The sequence below is a fragment of the Cheilinus undulatus genome, linkage group 18 (assembly GCF_018320785.1).
Source record: "Cheilinus undulatus linkage group 18, ASM1832078v1, whole genome shotgun sequence".
Lineage (NCBI taxonomy): Eukaryota > Metazoa > Chordata > Actinopteri > Labriformes > Labridae > Cheilinus > Cheilinus undulatus.
In genome coordinates, this window is record NC_054882.1 from 12323633 (window position 1) to 12341396 (window position 17764).

The following is a 17764-nucleotide window of genomic DNA, read 5'->3' on the forward strand; positions in this document are numbered from 1 at the left end:
ATTCATTTACAGTCATTTTATACACAGATTGATAATAACCCCCAAAAAGTTTTACCTTGCAGGACTTATTTGTGAATTACTACAGATTTTTCTGACATTATTTTGACCACTTCAGCACAATAGCTCACTGTGTTTGAGATTTAAAGGTGAAAAGAGCAACGTCGTGTGTGTTTTCATGTCAGAAAGTAAGAGTCAAGAGACGCTTTTGTGTATCTTGTCAATCAAACGGCATAAAAGCTGCAGAAAAGGGCGTTGTGTTCTTATAAGTGATGACAGATCCAAGCTCCAACCTGTCGCTGTCACACATTTGATCTTTAGACCATGGAGAAAATAATTGCTGATTAATATCTGCTTTTGATGTTTAGACACAGTTTGACACTCACAGTAATAAAGTTTTATGTAAAACAATAAAAAGGCTTTGGCACGTCATGGAAAGGTGTCATCTTCAAACGCCTAAAGACATTGTCTATGTAATTTTGTTGACACCAGTGAGAGGCAGCGCCTTGCTCCGTTGCACCCCAGTGCATCATGGTCTTCCACTGCAGCTGTCAGCACATACTACTGTTTAATCATACAACCACACACACTTGGGAGCACTTCACACCCGGCTGCTGACTGTGATGCACAGTCACCGAGGGGCGAACTAAAGAGGCGATGCTCCGTGGCTCTGCCTTCCCTTCTCTGGCTCCTCCTGCAGGCACCCACCTCCCCCTCCTGCAGGGAGAGTAGAAAGGTGGTGGTGGGGTTAATATTACAGTGACCTGCCATCTGGATGACGTTTATGGCTTTGCTATGCATCATTGAGAGACATACTGGGAGATTCCATTATTTGAAAGTCCTTTTGTTTCTAGACCACAATGGTAGTGACAGGGCTTGTCATGTAACACCTTGCAGACACACGCACAGGTGTTAATGGTAAAGGAGTGTCTGGAACACAGCCATTAAGAAACATGCTTGTATATTTGCTGCAGGACAGCAGCATTCTGTGCCAAGATTAGGTGTAAAGGCAAACTGCACGGCGGAAACAAAAGAGCAACACGGACACAGAGAAATTTCACTCATTTTATACCGTAGCGACATCAAGTTCTAAGTGAATGCCTGGTTTTCTTATTGCACAGAGGTGACGTCATGTGCAGCTTTAACAGCCGTGGATTTTGGCTTTTCAAGCACTGGCTAAGAAGGCCATGTGGTAGGAACAATGAGGCAGAGGTGTTAAAAGTGCAGAATCATCGTTTAGTCACAGGAGCTGATTTTTCAAGACCCGACAAGTAACACCACTGGAAGCACTGGTACTGCCACCGCCACACTAGTTGGCAGGACATTCCAGGCCGTCGGATGACTTGTCTCCTTAAGAGGGATGATCATACATCACGCAGATGAGATGATTATCTGAGTTGGTTTTGGCTCGGGAATGCTCACAGTTTTGCTCCCACGCAAAAGTGAGAAAGGAAAACAATAGTGCACCAGGGAGCGATTGCTCAACGGGTGCAGGTGTCATCCATCATGCCGAGACACTCAGTGAATGACTGTAATTCCCAGCAGCCACAGGGAGAAGGTCACTGCCACAGGAAACACAGCTCGCACAGTTAAATAGGCTAATGCATGAGAGATGCTGTGGATGCCGATTTCACACGCTTACTTGACCCGCTGAATGCTCCGCTCTCTGATAATAGCTTACGAGCCACTTTCTCAAATATGATCATTATATTTTCTTATACATACTTTCAGAAATTTTATTTAATATTAGATTTTTTCGTTTAAAAAAACAACAAAGTATAAATTATTGGACCAAATTAAGGTTAGCAAAACAAAAACCTAAAAGAACAGATGAGAGAAAGCTGCCTTTCTTCTGGAGGAATTGTCACTGAGGAACTCAGCGAGTTTAAAACCTAAGAACCAGGATCTAAATAAAGTCTGGGGGCAGTCTGTCCCTCGAAGGTCCCCTGTTTAAAGTGTAAGTGTAACTGTGGTGGTCTTGTGGTTCTCTGATTGGTTGAGTACAATTTCTGCATTTTTACACTTTGACTATCATAAATTCCCATCTATAAGTTTTTCATTTTATCACAAATTTTATCAAAAAGTTTTTTCTGCATACTTTAAACAAGTGTGACCAATTTAACAGTTTTACACAATCATTTCCTCTAGTGCAGTAAACACCACATACTGTATGTGACCTGATATGGTTGAAAATTTGTCCATTTATTTTGGATTGCATGCAGCAGCTTCACTACTCAAAGCAAGTGGGTAGGCATCACTTTTTAACAGCTTTTCCCCCTAATTAGGTCATAATCCTGCATCAAAATAAAACATTGGTATACTTTTAATAAACGTTGTGGACTGCTAGTTTGATAGAAAAAAAAAATCTTCCACCAAAGAAAGTATATGACCAGGGGAGACAGCCAGAGCACCTCCCAGGCTGTGGGTGTGTATGTCACAACGATCACTGTAGGCTGAGAGCCCCACTAACTCTCTTTAGCTAGCAGGAGTGCAAACTGATGCATGGAGAATACAGATGGTACAGAGGTCATGTCCTTTGCTGAAAACGGTCACAGGAGCATGACAGCTTAAACATGTTTCCTCTGGGAGACCCCCAAACTGCGGCATACAATATGACGATGTGGCTCGACTTATATTCTGAAATTAATGGTGGTCTGCACAATCGTTTCAGGACTAAATCTCAGTACCTATGCCAGAATAAAGTGGCTGGACCAACTTCTAAAACTCTCATGATGAGCTGCTTCCAGTTTGTGTTTATTTTAGTGAAATTTTTTATCTCCACCAAGTAGGTTATGTGATTGGCAGGGTTTGTTAGTTAGTTTGTTTGTTTCTTAGTTAGTTAGTTTGTTTGTTAGTAACATAACTCAAAAAAGTTGTGGACAGATTTTGATGAAATTTTCAGGAAATATCAGAAATGGCATAAGGAAGAACTGATTAGATTTTGGGAGTGATCCGGATCACCGTCTGGATTCAGGAATTTTTTAAAGGATTCTATACTATTGGGAGATAGGGCTAATGATGGAGGTCTGCTCTGTTACCACTTTACACCAGGAGATGGTGGACATGAGTAACTTCAATCCCAGCAGCATTTGTGGGTCTGTTTTAAAGACGCATGCCCGGTCGAGGAGACGAGTTGGAGCGTAACAGAGAGAATACTCACAATGCTGAGAGGAATAGAGGAATATTCACCCTTTGCCATGACTTCCAGTCGTCCGGTGAGACCATGGGTGAGACTGTCAGTGCATCTGTTGGCACCAGCAGGCAATGTTCCGCCATGACAGTCCACACGTAGTAAAGCCAATGCTTTGCCTCACCGTGTTTCCATCCCACCGGGGAGGGAGTAATCGGCGAATGCTGTGGTGGGGGACACATGGGGATGGATCCAGGAACTTTTTAAAGGATTCTTCACTATTGGGAGATAGGGCTAATGGCGGAGGCCTGCACTCTCCGAGTGCTTTTCTAGTTTATTAATGTGTTGGTACACTGGTTACCTGCCTTTTTCCTTTGAGTCCCCTTCTACCTATACCCAAGAAAAGCTGCCTCCCTCAAGAGCTATAGCCCTACTGGACCCCTGTTATATTCAGTTTTAATTCAAATCGTTTTGCTGTCACTTGCTGTAGCTGTAAATCTTACCAAAAAAATCAGTTTGCTAAAAGTCAGCATGTTCGACAAACTTTTAGAAACCATAGAAACAGAAATGTAAACACATCTCAAATTGTTTTCTGGTCATGTTACAGCATGTAAGATATTTCTGGTTCATTGAGAACTAAAGTAGAAAATCATTGCTCATCCTTGGTTTTCTTGGAACAAGACGAGTGTAACGACAGATTTTTACCTCACAGGCCTGTTCTGGTTTTGACAGGAGCTCCTGACTGAACCTGCAGGTGAGATCTGGAGCCTCCATGTCCTCCATTAATACTTCTCAAAACAAAACTCATCTGGAATGCTAAACAAGCCCGGTGAGCTGCTGCTCTCCTGCAATTTGTCTTGCGAAGCAACAAAACCATCGTGATATACATCAGCGAGCGACCCGCGGCTCTGATACAGAAACTCGTATTTTTCTCTGGGTTTTTAACACTATAACAGAGGATAAAGGGCAGAAATATGACGATAAAAACAATATTTATAAAAAACAATTGATGCTCTTATCTATCTGATGTACCTCCTACAAGGCTGTGTTGATTTATTCTTCCATTATAAATGATTACAACCTGCCTGACTGCACTTTTATGGGACATTAACTGTGTTGGTTTATTAAAATGTGAGCTTCATATGACAGAGGACGATAACGTCACACTGAATCTGGATGAGAACACCTACAAAAGGCATTAACATGACAAATCAAGGAAATAGATGAAATAAATGGAACATAAAAGAAGCCTGAATAACACAGGACTGGCCAATAAACTTTAGTTATTACCAACCAAACCAAACTATAGTACTGAAATACAGCCACAGAGCCAACGCTGTTTTTAGAGCAAACATCTGGAGCAACTATCCCAAACCAATCACATTAAACATGAAATGGACAATAAAACATTTTCATACAACAACAGAGAGGTAGTCTGTCATGTAGGGCCTCATGGGGAGAGGGGGGTTATGGGTAAATAGAGACATGAGTTTCCTATATATTTAAGATTTTTTAAATAAAGAAGGCCTCCATTACTAGAGGTGATTAATGCTCCCATCTAAATCTGCTCTCTGTGAAAGGTGGATGAAAAAAAGGAGGTTCTATTAGCTCTAAACCAAACACTGTACAGGAGCAGCTGATTATGGAGGAATCTACATATGTAAAAAAATACAGGCTAATGGCTCAGGACATCTGGGGTGAGAGAGGAGAGAGAAAGGGAGCTATTAATCACAGATATCACTAATCAGACTTCCTGTCTTGGCAGCTCTGAAGCGTCTCAGTGAACTCCCCAAACAGTCCCTAATTCTGCACTTGAAAAAGCTCAAAGGGTGCTTAGAAAAACAAGCCGGGCCATCTCCAATGACAGCGGGGGATTTTTTAAACTCAGGGCCCCCCACCAGAGGTGAAAGCATCCCAGCATTCCTGGTGCCTGGATCAGCTACTGCTGCTGATATGATCACCACGGAGAACACACTGAGGGGGAGTTATCTACATCTATAGGGAAATCATTTCATCTTCATCTCACCATCAAATGTTCTCTAAGGTTATGTCTGTTTTTAAACATCGTGTGTCACATGATTAATGTTGCCTTTAAGGACAAGTTACCCAGTCTACTGTCTGTCTTTGAATGACACCAAAACAGGAGGTAAAAACCACCATAGAACTAATAAAACAGCAACAAAACTACTGGAAATATGATAAGTAAGTAAACAACTGGTATGAAGTAGTTAAGTAAGTGTAAGTAGATTGACATACTGTGCACGAATTAACATCTATGGATCTATGATGTACATCTAGTAATTAGCCAGCTTTAGACAACAGAAGAACCTCTCTTTAACTGGTTAAATGTGGCAAAAGGAAGGCTCCAGTTCTCATCAAAATCAAGGGTTGTACAAGAGAAGTCATCACACTTTCACATCTTTGGTGCGGTGATTGGGAGGTCTGATGTAGATTCATGGTTATCCTATGTTTACGAGGAAAGACTTCTCAGAAAGTTGCCACTCTTTGGTAGCAGAGCTGAATGTTGTGGACATTATTTAGCCTTGCTGCACACCCCTCCCATGACTGAGGGCCCCTCAAGGGGCCATGGGCCCCACTTTGGGAATCACTGGGTTAGATGAGTGGGTTAGTAAAGAGGAGAGAAAGAGATGAAGAAACTGAGTAATGATTAAAGGATGCAAGTTAGAAGGTCAGATAATAAACAAGTGTAGAAATGAACAGTTAACAACAGAAGTAATAAATAAAAAAGTTAGTGATTTAAAAGAGTAACCAAATAAGTTAATTAGATAGTAAACAATGTAGTAGGAAACTAATTATGCAAATAATAAATAGGGTTAGACAGGAACTAAGTAATAGTAGGTAAGAGTAAGTATGTTAGAAGTAAAGTTAATGACTGAGTGAGTTAGTATTGAGTATGTCCCTGCAGGTTAGATAGTGAGTAAGCGAATGAAGTAAAAAGTTAGTAAAAGCTAGATAGTAACTAAGTTTAGTTATTTATAAAGTAAGTAAGAAATGAGTAATACAATAAAAGAAAGGTTCAATTGTACAACAAAACGAATAAATTAAGAAACTAGATAAGGTAATAAAAGAGTAACTAAGTAAGTAAATACTAGTGGTGGGAATCACTAGTGGCTCCACAAAACAATATTACCACGATACTTGGGTCACGATTAGATATTATTGTGTTTTAAACATTTTGCAATACACAGAGTATTGCAATATCATATATTGCAATCTATACAGTTTTTTCAACTGTTTAGCTGATTTAGCATTAGTCTTGCTTGTCTGTCATATTTCTCCAATATCCTATTTTCATGTAGCACTTCTTGTAAATCTCATGTGCCATATCATCTCATTGGTGCTCCGCTTGCATTCCTAATGTCGTTCCCCCGTGCTGCCATGTTTGTTGTACTAACTTTCTCCTGCTCTATGACCGTCACCTCTGCTGACTTCACTTGATAAACACTTTTCCAAACAACTGATTTCATTTTTCCATTATCTTAGGCTTCAGTTCATTAACAATTAATTTGAAAAAAAAAAAAAAAAAAAAAAATATACTTGGTGGACGATGATACGATATATCACCAGACAAAATATCGCAATACTATACTTGATTGATTTTTTTCTCCAAGCCATAGTAAATACATAATAAGTACTAAAAAGTCTATCCATCTAGGCTAGATTGTAAATGACTAAGTTACTAAATCAGTTTAAAAGGGAGGTAAAGGAGAAAGGTCAGTATGGGTGCATGATATTGGATTTTTGGTAACCCAATATACGGATATTTACACATTTGATCAGACACTGATATTGATACTGATATATAAATGCAGTTCAGTCCTGAAGAACACACTTTAACTTGTGAGGAATGAGAGTGAACAAAGAAAAAGACAGCTGATGGAGGTCTGCTGATCCTGACTAAAACTCCAAAAACATGTTAATCCATAGAGCCAATATTTACAATCCATAGTTTTAAATATCAGAAGAAATTTAATTTCTGCTGATACCTTTGTTGAACTCTTCTAAGGCGATAGCTGCTGATACTGATATCATAATGATGTACACCCTAAGTCAGTATGGATTTGATAGAAACTCAGAAAAAAACAGAAGGAAAGAAAATAATTAAGTTAGAAAAGTGCAAAAAGTAGTGACTAGGTAACTTTAAATGCAGATGGTGAGTAAATAAGTATCATGTAGTAGAGTAAATAAGGAGTGGTATTTAGAAGGTAGAAAGTAAGTGTTTAGCCAGTAAGGATGTGGATTAGAAAAAAGTTCTGAAAAGTTAAATGGCTAGTTACTAAAGTAAATGAGTACAGTAATAAGAACACTGTAAGTAAGTAAATAACTTAAACATCATCAAACAATTAATAAATTAAAACATCTTACATGGTACGGACCATTATTTTTGCTGCATAGGGTCAGAAAGTAAAAACTGTGAAGGAATCTGTAAAAGTGAAGGAATCAGGTGCTTTTCAATGATAAGGGTCAGAGGTCAAGTTGCAAACAAAGTCCAGTGAAACTGTGGAACTCTGAGTTTTCCTTTTTGAATCTGAGTCTTCATCATGATTGAAAAAGAGTCAAAAATAAAGGATTTTTGTACAACCATACCTTTAGACCTGGATGTTCATCTGTTCAGCTGAATTTCCTCATGCTGGATAACAAAGGTTAGATTGTGTTTACATTCCTTTGGTCATATAAACATGATCATAGCCATTTTAGTCTTTGATGAAGGTAATGACAATAAAACTATGATGGTATCCATTCTTCATTTCTTTGAGAGTAGAGTTTATTTCTTTAATATAGTCTCTAGGACTCTAGACTCCATATATGGAGGATCTGGGTAGTTTCCTACTACTATAGAACACTGAGTCTGAATCCTCATCTATGTTAACCTGTTGGGTTGTTCAGAAGAAGGATGTATATCCTGGAGAGCCTCGCCGTGTCCTGTTTCTGGGTCAGCTGAAGCCTATGCACGACTTGAGATGTAAAGAGGGAGACAAAAGAGGAGAAGACGACTGATTTGTTCTCTTGACCTGATACTTTGCTGGTTTGACTCAACGGTTGGCGGCCAACACCCTCAGAAACCAAACATCTCTCTATTTTAATTCAACATTTAAAAAACCTGAATCTTTGGTGATCAGTCATTCCAAATGTGGAGTAATAAAGAACATTTGTGATGATATATTGATTTTTCCGTTGACTGTGCTGTCTCCATCGTCGATCTATCATTCAGAGGCATACATCATGGCGGGTTTTCCCCACCGGCAATGCGCTCAGACAGCTCGGGTATGTCCCTGTCTGTCAAACTTGAGATGAACTCTGTGATATTGATGAAGTGTGGAGGTGTTTGTGAGGCTGACGGGGTCAGGGTCTGAGCAGCGTTAGTGACAGACTGACAGACAGACCGTGCCGACAGTACAGAGCTGTCAGCGTCAGACCCTCCCTCCTCCATTACTGTCACTGTTTCCTTCACACCTGTGGTCACATTTTTTTCTCCACGTATGATCGTCGGATGCAAATACGAGCACCAGGAGCACGGAAGTGTATGACAGGAGGAGAAGAAAAGGGGACAAAATGGATGCAAAGCATGGTGTAACTGATGTTTGAGAGGAAGTGCTCCGTGTCACCTCAGCCCAATTCTTTTATGAGGATCGCTTTTTAAACAAATAGTCTCCAACTCCTGCAGGACACCTGTCAGCATCTAAATAAACTGTTTCAACCTACAACAAAAGCCTGGGGGATTCAAACTGTAAATATGAGCAAAGCATGCAGCCCTAACCCCCAGGACATTTTAATAATGCATGCGTAGGAGTGAGCTAGACCAGTGGGTCTAAAGTGGGGGATATACTGTATATAGAGTATATGGAGGTTTCACTTTTTGAATTAAATCACAGGGAAAAAAGGAACTTTTTCATGAATTTTTTCAGATGAACCTGTATAAGCTTGGAGGCTGTTGAAACGAATTTCAGGGTTCTAATATAATTCAGATATCTAAAAACTCATTAACCCTTAGAGCTCCAGCAGCATGGATCTGTGCCGGAGGTACACCCTTTTGTAAATTGCTTGGTAACTTTTGAACCGCAAGTCACAGGTACTAACTTTTGTTTTCCCGTGAAAGCTGTGTGCTGTGTCTTTCTATATATGTTCTTCATGCATTCATAGCTCTTACAGAACATTTTCTGGTGAGCCCAGGACTTGGCTGACTTCCCGGGGTCTCTGAAGACAGGGTTGTCATATACAAGAAGGCATGACAAAGTTTAGAAAAACATTAATAACTTTTGAACCATACGTTGTAGACACTCTTTTTTTCCTCTGAAAGCTGACCATTTTGCTGTTCGTTTGCGACCCTCGATGTCTCCGTAGCCCTTAATAAGCCTAGCCTAGAAATTCTAGCAAGCCTGGAACTTTGGTAACTTTTCGGGGTCTTTAAATATTAAATCCACCGTGTTAGATCTGATAACAAGCGTCTTTTTGTCCATTCTTAATCCATTTTCAAACATGTACTTTGGCTTTCTTCGGTGGGCAGCACCATATTTGTTGACAGAAACATTTAGATGCAAAGCATTGTGGGAGTTGTAGTCAACCAGTTGCTTCTCTACTGCTTAAAAGAACGGCACAAATAAATTTAACTGCAAAAAAGCGCATGGACTTGTATTTATTTAGATATTTTGAAAACCGTTAGTCACAGAACGTTTATTTTTTCACTATTTTGTCCCCAAGAGATGGTAGAACCAGTCTATGCAAAGAAAATCCTTAGTCACTATTGTTTACTGTGTGTTATCAATGAAAATCTTTGCATTTCAAATTCTGATATGCTTTTTTATTTTGTCTTTAGAGTCTTATAACTTTTTCATAATTCAAGTGGCATTACTGTTGTAGATATAATTCTAAAGCCCAGGTTGTCCTGAAAAATAGATGTTTAGAGCTTGACTGTGCACCACTGGGTTGATGTTTTACAAGAAAAAAGTCCAGGCCAGACATGATGGTGAAAAAATAGCTGTGAGCACGAAGGGTTAATATTTGAAAGCTGAAGTTACTATTTGAGTGTGTTTTTAAAATATTTTTGCTGTTTATAGTATTGACAGCCCTAGTGTCTTCTCATCCTCTCAGCAGCAGCCATCTGAGTCTTGTACGTCATTTAAAGGTGACACAGCAGCAGCTTCGCTACACTGCTGGTATGGTGCATTCAAGACTACTGGAAAAATCCAGTAACATTTCAACACAGCTTAACTTACGGTTCATTCCCCACATGAAAAACAGTGCAAAACATTTAACAAAACACAGAAGAAAAAAAGAGGAGGACCTGTATGTGGCTCATCATCAGGTGTTATCTAGTAGAGCAGACACACACACACACACACACCCACCCCCACACACACACACACACACATGTATCTAAGAAAACTTTGTGGCCAAATTTAACATAAATTTTAAATGATTGTTTTGTGCAAATCCAAACAAAGTAGCCCTAAAAACAAATTATTTTATCCAATAAACCTTTAATGAATTAGTTATAAGTGTGATATCATGATATCAGCTAATATGTGCAAACCTTATTCTAACAAACTCAGGGCAGACAGAGTCTTTAAAGTGAATTTAAACCAGGAAAGCACCGATGATCAGATGTCGAATTTCTTCTCAGGGCACTAACTTGAGCTACACTTTCACTGAGCTAAAAATAGAACTGAAATATTATGACAATGCCAAAAGCAGACATCTGTTTCTTGACTTAATCTGTGAGGTTCTATGACAAAGAAAGGCAGGGAATTTGTCTTTAAATCAGTTCTCCCTCCCCCTCGACGCCTACACCCCCAGGAAATGTGTATCTTTCCAAGTTTGCACTCCATCTTAAAATGTGAGCAGGCGCCCCTGGGTTCTTAATGAAACACTCTGGGAGTATTACAGTGATTTCTTATGTGGCTTTAGATACCCACAGATTTATGATATTATACGAATGCTTCTAAAAGTCTGTCATACGTCTGCTGCATCAGCAGCTAAAAAAAAAACAACCAACTACCATTGAATTCTTAACAAAGAAAGAAAAGAATGAAGATTCATAAAAATGATTTCACCTAAATTATTATTTCACCACCTCTTATTGAACTTTACCACGAGTCTGCACAAAAGCACCAAACCTACGCAGCCACACGTCAGATCAAGTCCAAAAACCACAGAAATACTTTTATTTCTCTGCTATTGGCAGCAGCATGCTGATGCCACACTGTAATTATAACAGCTCTATATAATAAATGATCCATGGTGCAACTTTATTAAAATCTAAATCAAAGGTGACAAGGATTTATTTAAAGGTTGGAACTAGAACAGAAACATCAGTCAAAGCAGTTTTAGGAGTTGGAATCATCTTCCTAGGAATCAGAGATTAAGAGCTCATTCACTGAGAATCACTGCTGTTTTTCTGCTTTACAAAGGGATTAATCAAAATGACCGCAGTTTCAATGTAAAGGTGAAGGCATCACCATTTCTCATAAAGAGTCATCTATTCGTCAGAATCAGGTTGGAGTTCGGTGCTGGCATGCGTTGTCGTGTACGTGCGATGGAGGCTGTTTGATTGCAGGTTGCTGAGGCCGTTACTCATCATTCTGTGGTTATCAGCCCACACTGCTCCAGTTTGCACATGTTACATAATTACATCAGACAACAGCCCTCTATGACAAACTGATAATGGAGAGGAAAACGAAAACTACGAAACATCACAGCCAGACTGCTATAGGACAGAGTATCAGGGTGTCTGCCTCCAGCTGTTTTGTGCTGCCCCCTTCTCTTAAAGCTTTGACGTCATTATTTAAAAAGCTTTGCATTAGGTGGGTGTCATTTTTAATTGTAATGGGCAGTATTATGCCCACAAATACTGTATTGTGTGTGAGGTAAAGACACCAAATAGGGAAGACTTCAAGCACTTAAGAATGAACAGAACTTAATGCTGTAGGATCAGCAAATGCAAGTGCTGCCCCTGTATATGCACATACTTCAGCCGTCTCTGTCTGTGCGGGTAGCGTGCTATGTTTATCTAATTAATAGCAATGTGCATCCCTTCTCTACTCTGCTTAAAGGCAACACATTATGCAAAATACACTTTTTCAAGCTTTTCTAACCAAAATATGAGCCCATGGCCTGTCCACATTCCCCCTAAGAATGAAACAGAGGGATTTTAAGACAAGCAAAAATCCAATACTGGAGTGTTTATTCAGCATAAAATTTCACAGGCATGTTTTGGGGACCTCTGAGACCAATATAAACTTGTCTTTAAAGGGTCAAATATGTCCCCTTTAACCTATTTAGGGTCACAGGAGCCTATCCCAGCTATCACTGGGCTATCAGAGGCAGAGTACAGCCAGTCAATCATAGGGCTGACAACCCTGCACACACCCAGACCAGGAATATTCTTGCTGTGAGGCAACAGCCGTAACCCCTGTTCCTCCATGCAGCCCTATTTTGATCCTTTTCTTAAGTGATAAACCCTCAGCGTGTAAGCCAGTGTTGATTTCGTCAACTAAAACTATGACTAAAAATGTTCGTGGATAACCCTTTTCTCCATGACGAAAACCAGACTAAGACTAACAAAAATAGATCTGTGATGACTAAAACTGACAAAAACTAAGTTTAGTTTTTGTCAAGATGACTAAAACTAGACTAAAGCGTCATTTAGTTTTCGTCTGACATTCAAAATCAGTGGTATTTCGCCACTGTGAGTAAATGTCAAAAAACAATGCAGCTGTAGCTATTCTGGCTCTCAGCTGTAGAAAGCAGGGACCCCACGTTTGGCAGAGTGCAAAGAACTCACTACCATGGTTTACCAGATTTAGGCAAGAGAATAAATGCTTGGACTAAAAGTAAAGACTAAAATGTGAAGACTTTTTATGGACTAAAACTAGACTAAAATGTTTTGACTAAAACTAGACTACAACTAAAAAGGACAGAAATGACTAAAATGTGACTAAAACTAAAATGCACTTCATTTTAAGACTAAAACTAAGACTAACAGCTGCCACCACAGTAACAGATTAGAGCAGTGGTTCACATGTGCCAAGGCAGACTGATGTGCCTTAGCTCTAGTCTAGGTGTGCCATGGGAATTTGTTCAACCATACATTATTTCTACGGCAGTTAAGGACAATGTAACGTGTTAAAGAGGGTGTTTTGCATGGTTATGTATGTGGTGTGCCTTGACATTTGACCTGATCTTATGTGTGCTTCTGGCCAAAAAAAGGTTCAAACCACTGGATTAGAGCAACAGATGCAACAACAGTCCACATGTAAACACACAATCTACATGTGCACATCATAGCACACACTGTAACAAGATGTGCTAAAAGACTGCAGGAGTGTACGGTGCAGACAATTATATGTAATACAAACACTGCATGAAAAGTACTAATGCATATTAAAGAGTATTAAATAACACTATGTCTCATATAAGCTTCAATGTTTACATCTGGAACATGACCTCTACATCTAAAATTCATCAAACACACTACCATCACATTCACCACCACTACTCCTCCATTACTACTGCTATGTCTTTTACTCCTTTAGCACCTTCTACTACAAAAATGAAAGCATCAAGCTCCTCTGTTGTCATTTTCTGAGCTTTCACAGAGACATCCACCAGACCATTATGGTGAGCCTTTATATGCTGCTGCTGAGTGATGTGAAGCAGAATAGTAAACGTGTAGTAAGTGGACTTCCCACTACAGACACCACCATCATTAAGTTCACCACCACGTCACCACATCACTACATCACCACTGCTGCTGCTGCTGCTGCTGACACACCCACCCTGGCTACAACCTGCAGCCTTCAGCCAATTCACCTTATATAAACAGAGATTACACCTCGTCCCATCCCCAGCACCCAGAGGGAGAGCTGTGTCGTTACTGTCACCTAGTGGACGGAGGGAAGACGGAGATTGATTAAGAGAGACGTGAGAGGGAGAGAGAGAGCACATGTGGGAACCACACAGAAGATGGCTCTGTGCCTGAGAGGAAAGAAAAGCAGCTGCAGACGTATATTCCATTTAATGTAACAAGAAAAATACAAATGCTGATTATCCATCAGTCCAGTGTGTCACTCTGGAGTTATTAATCCATCTTAATCCTCAGAATGTTCCGGTTCTACCCCCTGAGCTTTAAGGATACTTTAAAGTTTAGACTTTTAGACACAGTCGGCACTGACCACTCCGCCAAAACAAGCACCAGTTTGTCCGGAAGCTCACCTGAGTCCATAAAAGCTGATAATAGAGCCAATAATTGGGAGGGAACAGCAATAATGGAGTTTTAGTGAGGCAGTAAATACTTTCATTAGTTGTTAACACCCTGTGTCTATGTGGACAGGTGGAAGCTTCCCTCTCAGAGAGCTGCTGTCTCCAGACGATCACGCAGACGGCAGCTCGTCTTTAAAGAGAGTGAGGATTATCTCCTTCACTGATGAGAGGCTGGTTAGTAACTGCATGTTGTAGATTTCAAAAACATAACTCATACCATTAAAAACTCATTTTCTTAGCACCTTAACACCCTCTAGAGTGTTTGATGTGTTTACATGAATATTTAAGCTCTGTTTACACGTGCACTAAACTCTGGAAAATTCTCTCACATTTTAGGGATGATCTCAGGATTGTGTGGTGCTGCAGAGGCTGATAGTCTTCTAGCACTAAAACATCTGTTATATTTCTAAAACCAACATATAACGAAACAATAATATTAGTGAGTATGTATATTTATAAACCTCAATGATAAATAAATCACAGTTTTTAATATTGTGCATCCCTATAAAAAAGCACATAAAAGCATAAAGTTCCTGTTCTAATAGGCCTTATTTCATTTTACTTCATGAGTTTGCTAGAGGCCAAATAAAAATGGATGGGTGCAGTTGGCCTGTGAGCCATAGTTTGGACACCAGTGTTTTAAACTTGTATTACCCAGGGCATAAGGAAAATATTTCTAACATTATAAGACATTCAGTAAAATCAATAAGAGCTTGAGTACATCCATATCGAATAATTACACTGAGTCTGACTGATGTTTATGATGTGAATGTAGTCTGTCTAACACAGAGGGATGCTAACCTAATAAAGAGGTAACATCTGAGTTAAATGTACATGAAATCTAGCCTGATGTATTTATTAATACACGTACAGGTTATGCAGTGTGGCGCTCTATTGTCTGGCTCTTATGTGCATCCTTTTCTCAAAGTGTAAGTAAACCCCCAGCTCAAAGCTAACTCCGCCCACTTTACACTATTGAAAAATTCACCAAAAAATTGTCAGTTTGGTACTAAGAGGTGGAAGGGGAAAAGGATGGGGTTTTCTAGATGAGGCGGGAGTGACTGTGACATCCCCTTGCCAGAAAGTGACAAAGAGTCCCGCAGCACTGCTGCCTCAGAGCGATCTCTTGAGGTGGAGGATTTTTCCCCTCCAGGGTCCTCTGAAGCAGGCTGTAGTGTTGTGGTGGACTGTGGTGGTCCTGAGCTGTTGGGCCGTTGGCTTGAGCACCGGCGTTACTAAAGCCGGAGCTCTCAGAGCCGAGGGAGTGCAAGTGCAGGAGAGGATGGGAGTGGTCTCTGAATGGTAAAGTCAGTTTGAGGCGGTAACGTTGTACCTATCGATGTAAGTTTCTACGTCACATGAGCCACGCCTTTTCAGAAAAGATTTTACAAAGCAGATGTCCGTTTGATTTTGATCAGACTGGTGCAAGTGTAAGAGATAACACCGGCACTGATGTGTTTAATCATAGTTCAGTTAAATACCTCAGTGTCCAGCTGAAAAAAGAGTTAAAGTGTTCACTACTTCTTTAAAGGTCCTAGTTCAGCATTTTAGCAGTCACCATGTGGTTTTGTTTTTCTGTATCAGATTTGACCATTGAATAGAGGATTGAAAACAGACTGTCAGAACTAGAACCATTTTGTCAACCGGTCTTTTACTGCTACCTATATTAGAAATGTCTACTCAAAAATCCACAAAACTGTATACAGCAAAGAAATATCTTTCAGGTACTGATCTTATATCTCTGGGAAAGTTCCCTTACTTACCTGAAGACTATTTAGCATCAGATATCTGATGAAAAAAAATCAGAACCACTCAGCCACTCCAGAACATTCCCCTTGTTGTCTGGGTAGCTTTCTCTGTATGCTTCGGCTCATTGTTCATTTTACCCTCTACCATTATAAGCCTGCTGAGAAGCATCCCCACAGTATGATGCTGCCACCACCTCACGTTTATTGTCCATTTTGGTCTCATCAGACCAAAGAACTTTCTTCCTCTTGATGATGGAGTCTCCCACATGCCTTTTGGTGAACTCTAAGTCCAGATTTAATCTGAGTTTTCTTTAACAGTTTCTTTCTCTTTGCCACTCTCCTATAAAGCCTTGACTGGTGAAGACCCGGCCACCAGTCATTGTATGCAGTCGCTCCCATCTCAGCTGCTGAAGCTTATAACGCCTTTAGAGTAGACATAGGTGTCTTGGTGGCTTCTCTCACTAGTCTCCTCCTTGCACACTCACTCAGTTTGTGAGGACGGCCTAATCTAAGCAGATTTATGTGCCATATTCTTTTTATACACAGTTATAGAACAAAAAGACAGACATTACTATGAAAAAATTGAAAAATAGCTGAAGAGCCAGCTGACTGTGAAATGTTCTCAATGATCCTCTAAATAAGGAATTTTTAAAAAGATGTCTCCTTGTGTGTCTTAAGAGCAGCCTTGGATGCAGCCAGAGGGTGAAAAAACAGGCTGCTAAAGATCTTCTTTGGACTCAGAATTCCCGTTTCTTGTTGCTCTGAGGAAAACCCCGTGTTGGCTGACATTTCTGGATGCATCGCGGTAGGGACATTCTCCAAACATACAATCTTTGCGGGTACAGAAACAGGCTGTAAGGTAGATAAATGCAAATGATGCAGCGACTGCAAAACCAGCGGACATTCCTGAGGAGTGATACCATCTTCCAGTACACAAACTATCCAAGGATAGGAGTGATACAGTGGAGGAGTGAGTAGATGATCTGACAGGGTGGTCCGTCTTTTTTGTGCCGGGTTTGGCTGACGGACATGAGGGCCAGAAATGGAGACAGCTTGAGCTGCAGCAGCAGAGGCAGGACCTGCAGCAGTAACGAAAGGGAAGTACCCGCATGGTTCACTCTTGTCCTAAGCCAGGAGAGTTAAAGACAGGAAGCCATTACCAAAGTGTAAATGCACTCAGCCATCACTGCTTAAACAGTCCCAATATGTTCTAGCAGGTGAAAAAAAAGTCTGGGGTGTGTGGGGGGTGGTCTGTCCCCGGGCAAACACATCAGGGTTCTCTTGAATAAAAAATGTCAGGACAAGTTAAGGCGGACACAATCCTCCCAGCTTCACACATACTGTTAGTGAGCGCTGTGCATCTTTTCCAAACACTGTATAATGAATCTCCAGATGCACGCTGGTGCTTGGAGCCTGATGAGATACCGTGATTATGTTGCATATGGTGGCGGTTTGATGCAGTAATTATGCAATAAGCAGCACGGCTTTGTGTTGTGTCTATGACTGATCAACATTATTTGGATTGGGGTAATTAATTGTCACAAGCAGGCTGGTTTAATGGATCGCCGTGTGACAGCACATCTCTGACGCTTTTTGTTTTGGCAGATGG

General features: G+C 40.3%; 1 protein-coding gene across 1 annotated transcript in view; it reads right to left on the reverse strand.

Moving 5' to 3' along the window:
• Positions 1-17764, reverse strand: part of slc25a21 (solute carrier family 25 member 21) — a 189870-nt gene that overhangs the window by 94083 nt on the left and 78023 nt on the right. The gene's annotated exons all lie outside the window — the stretch shown is intronic.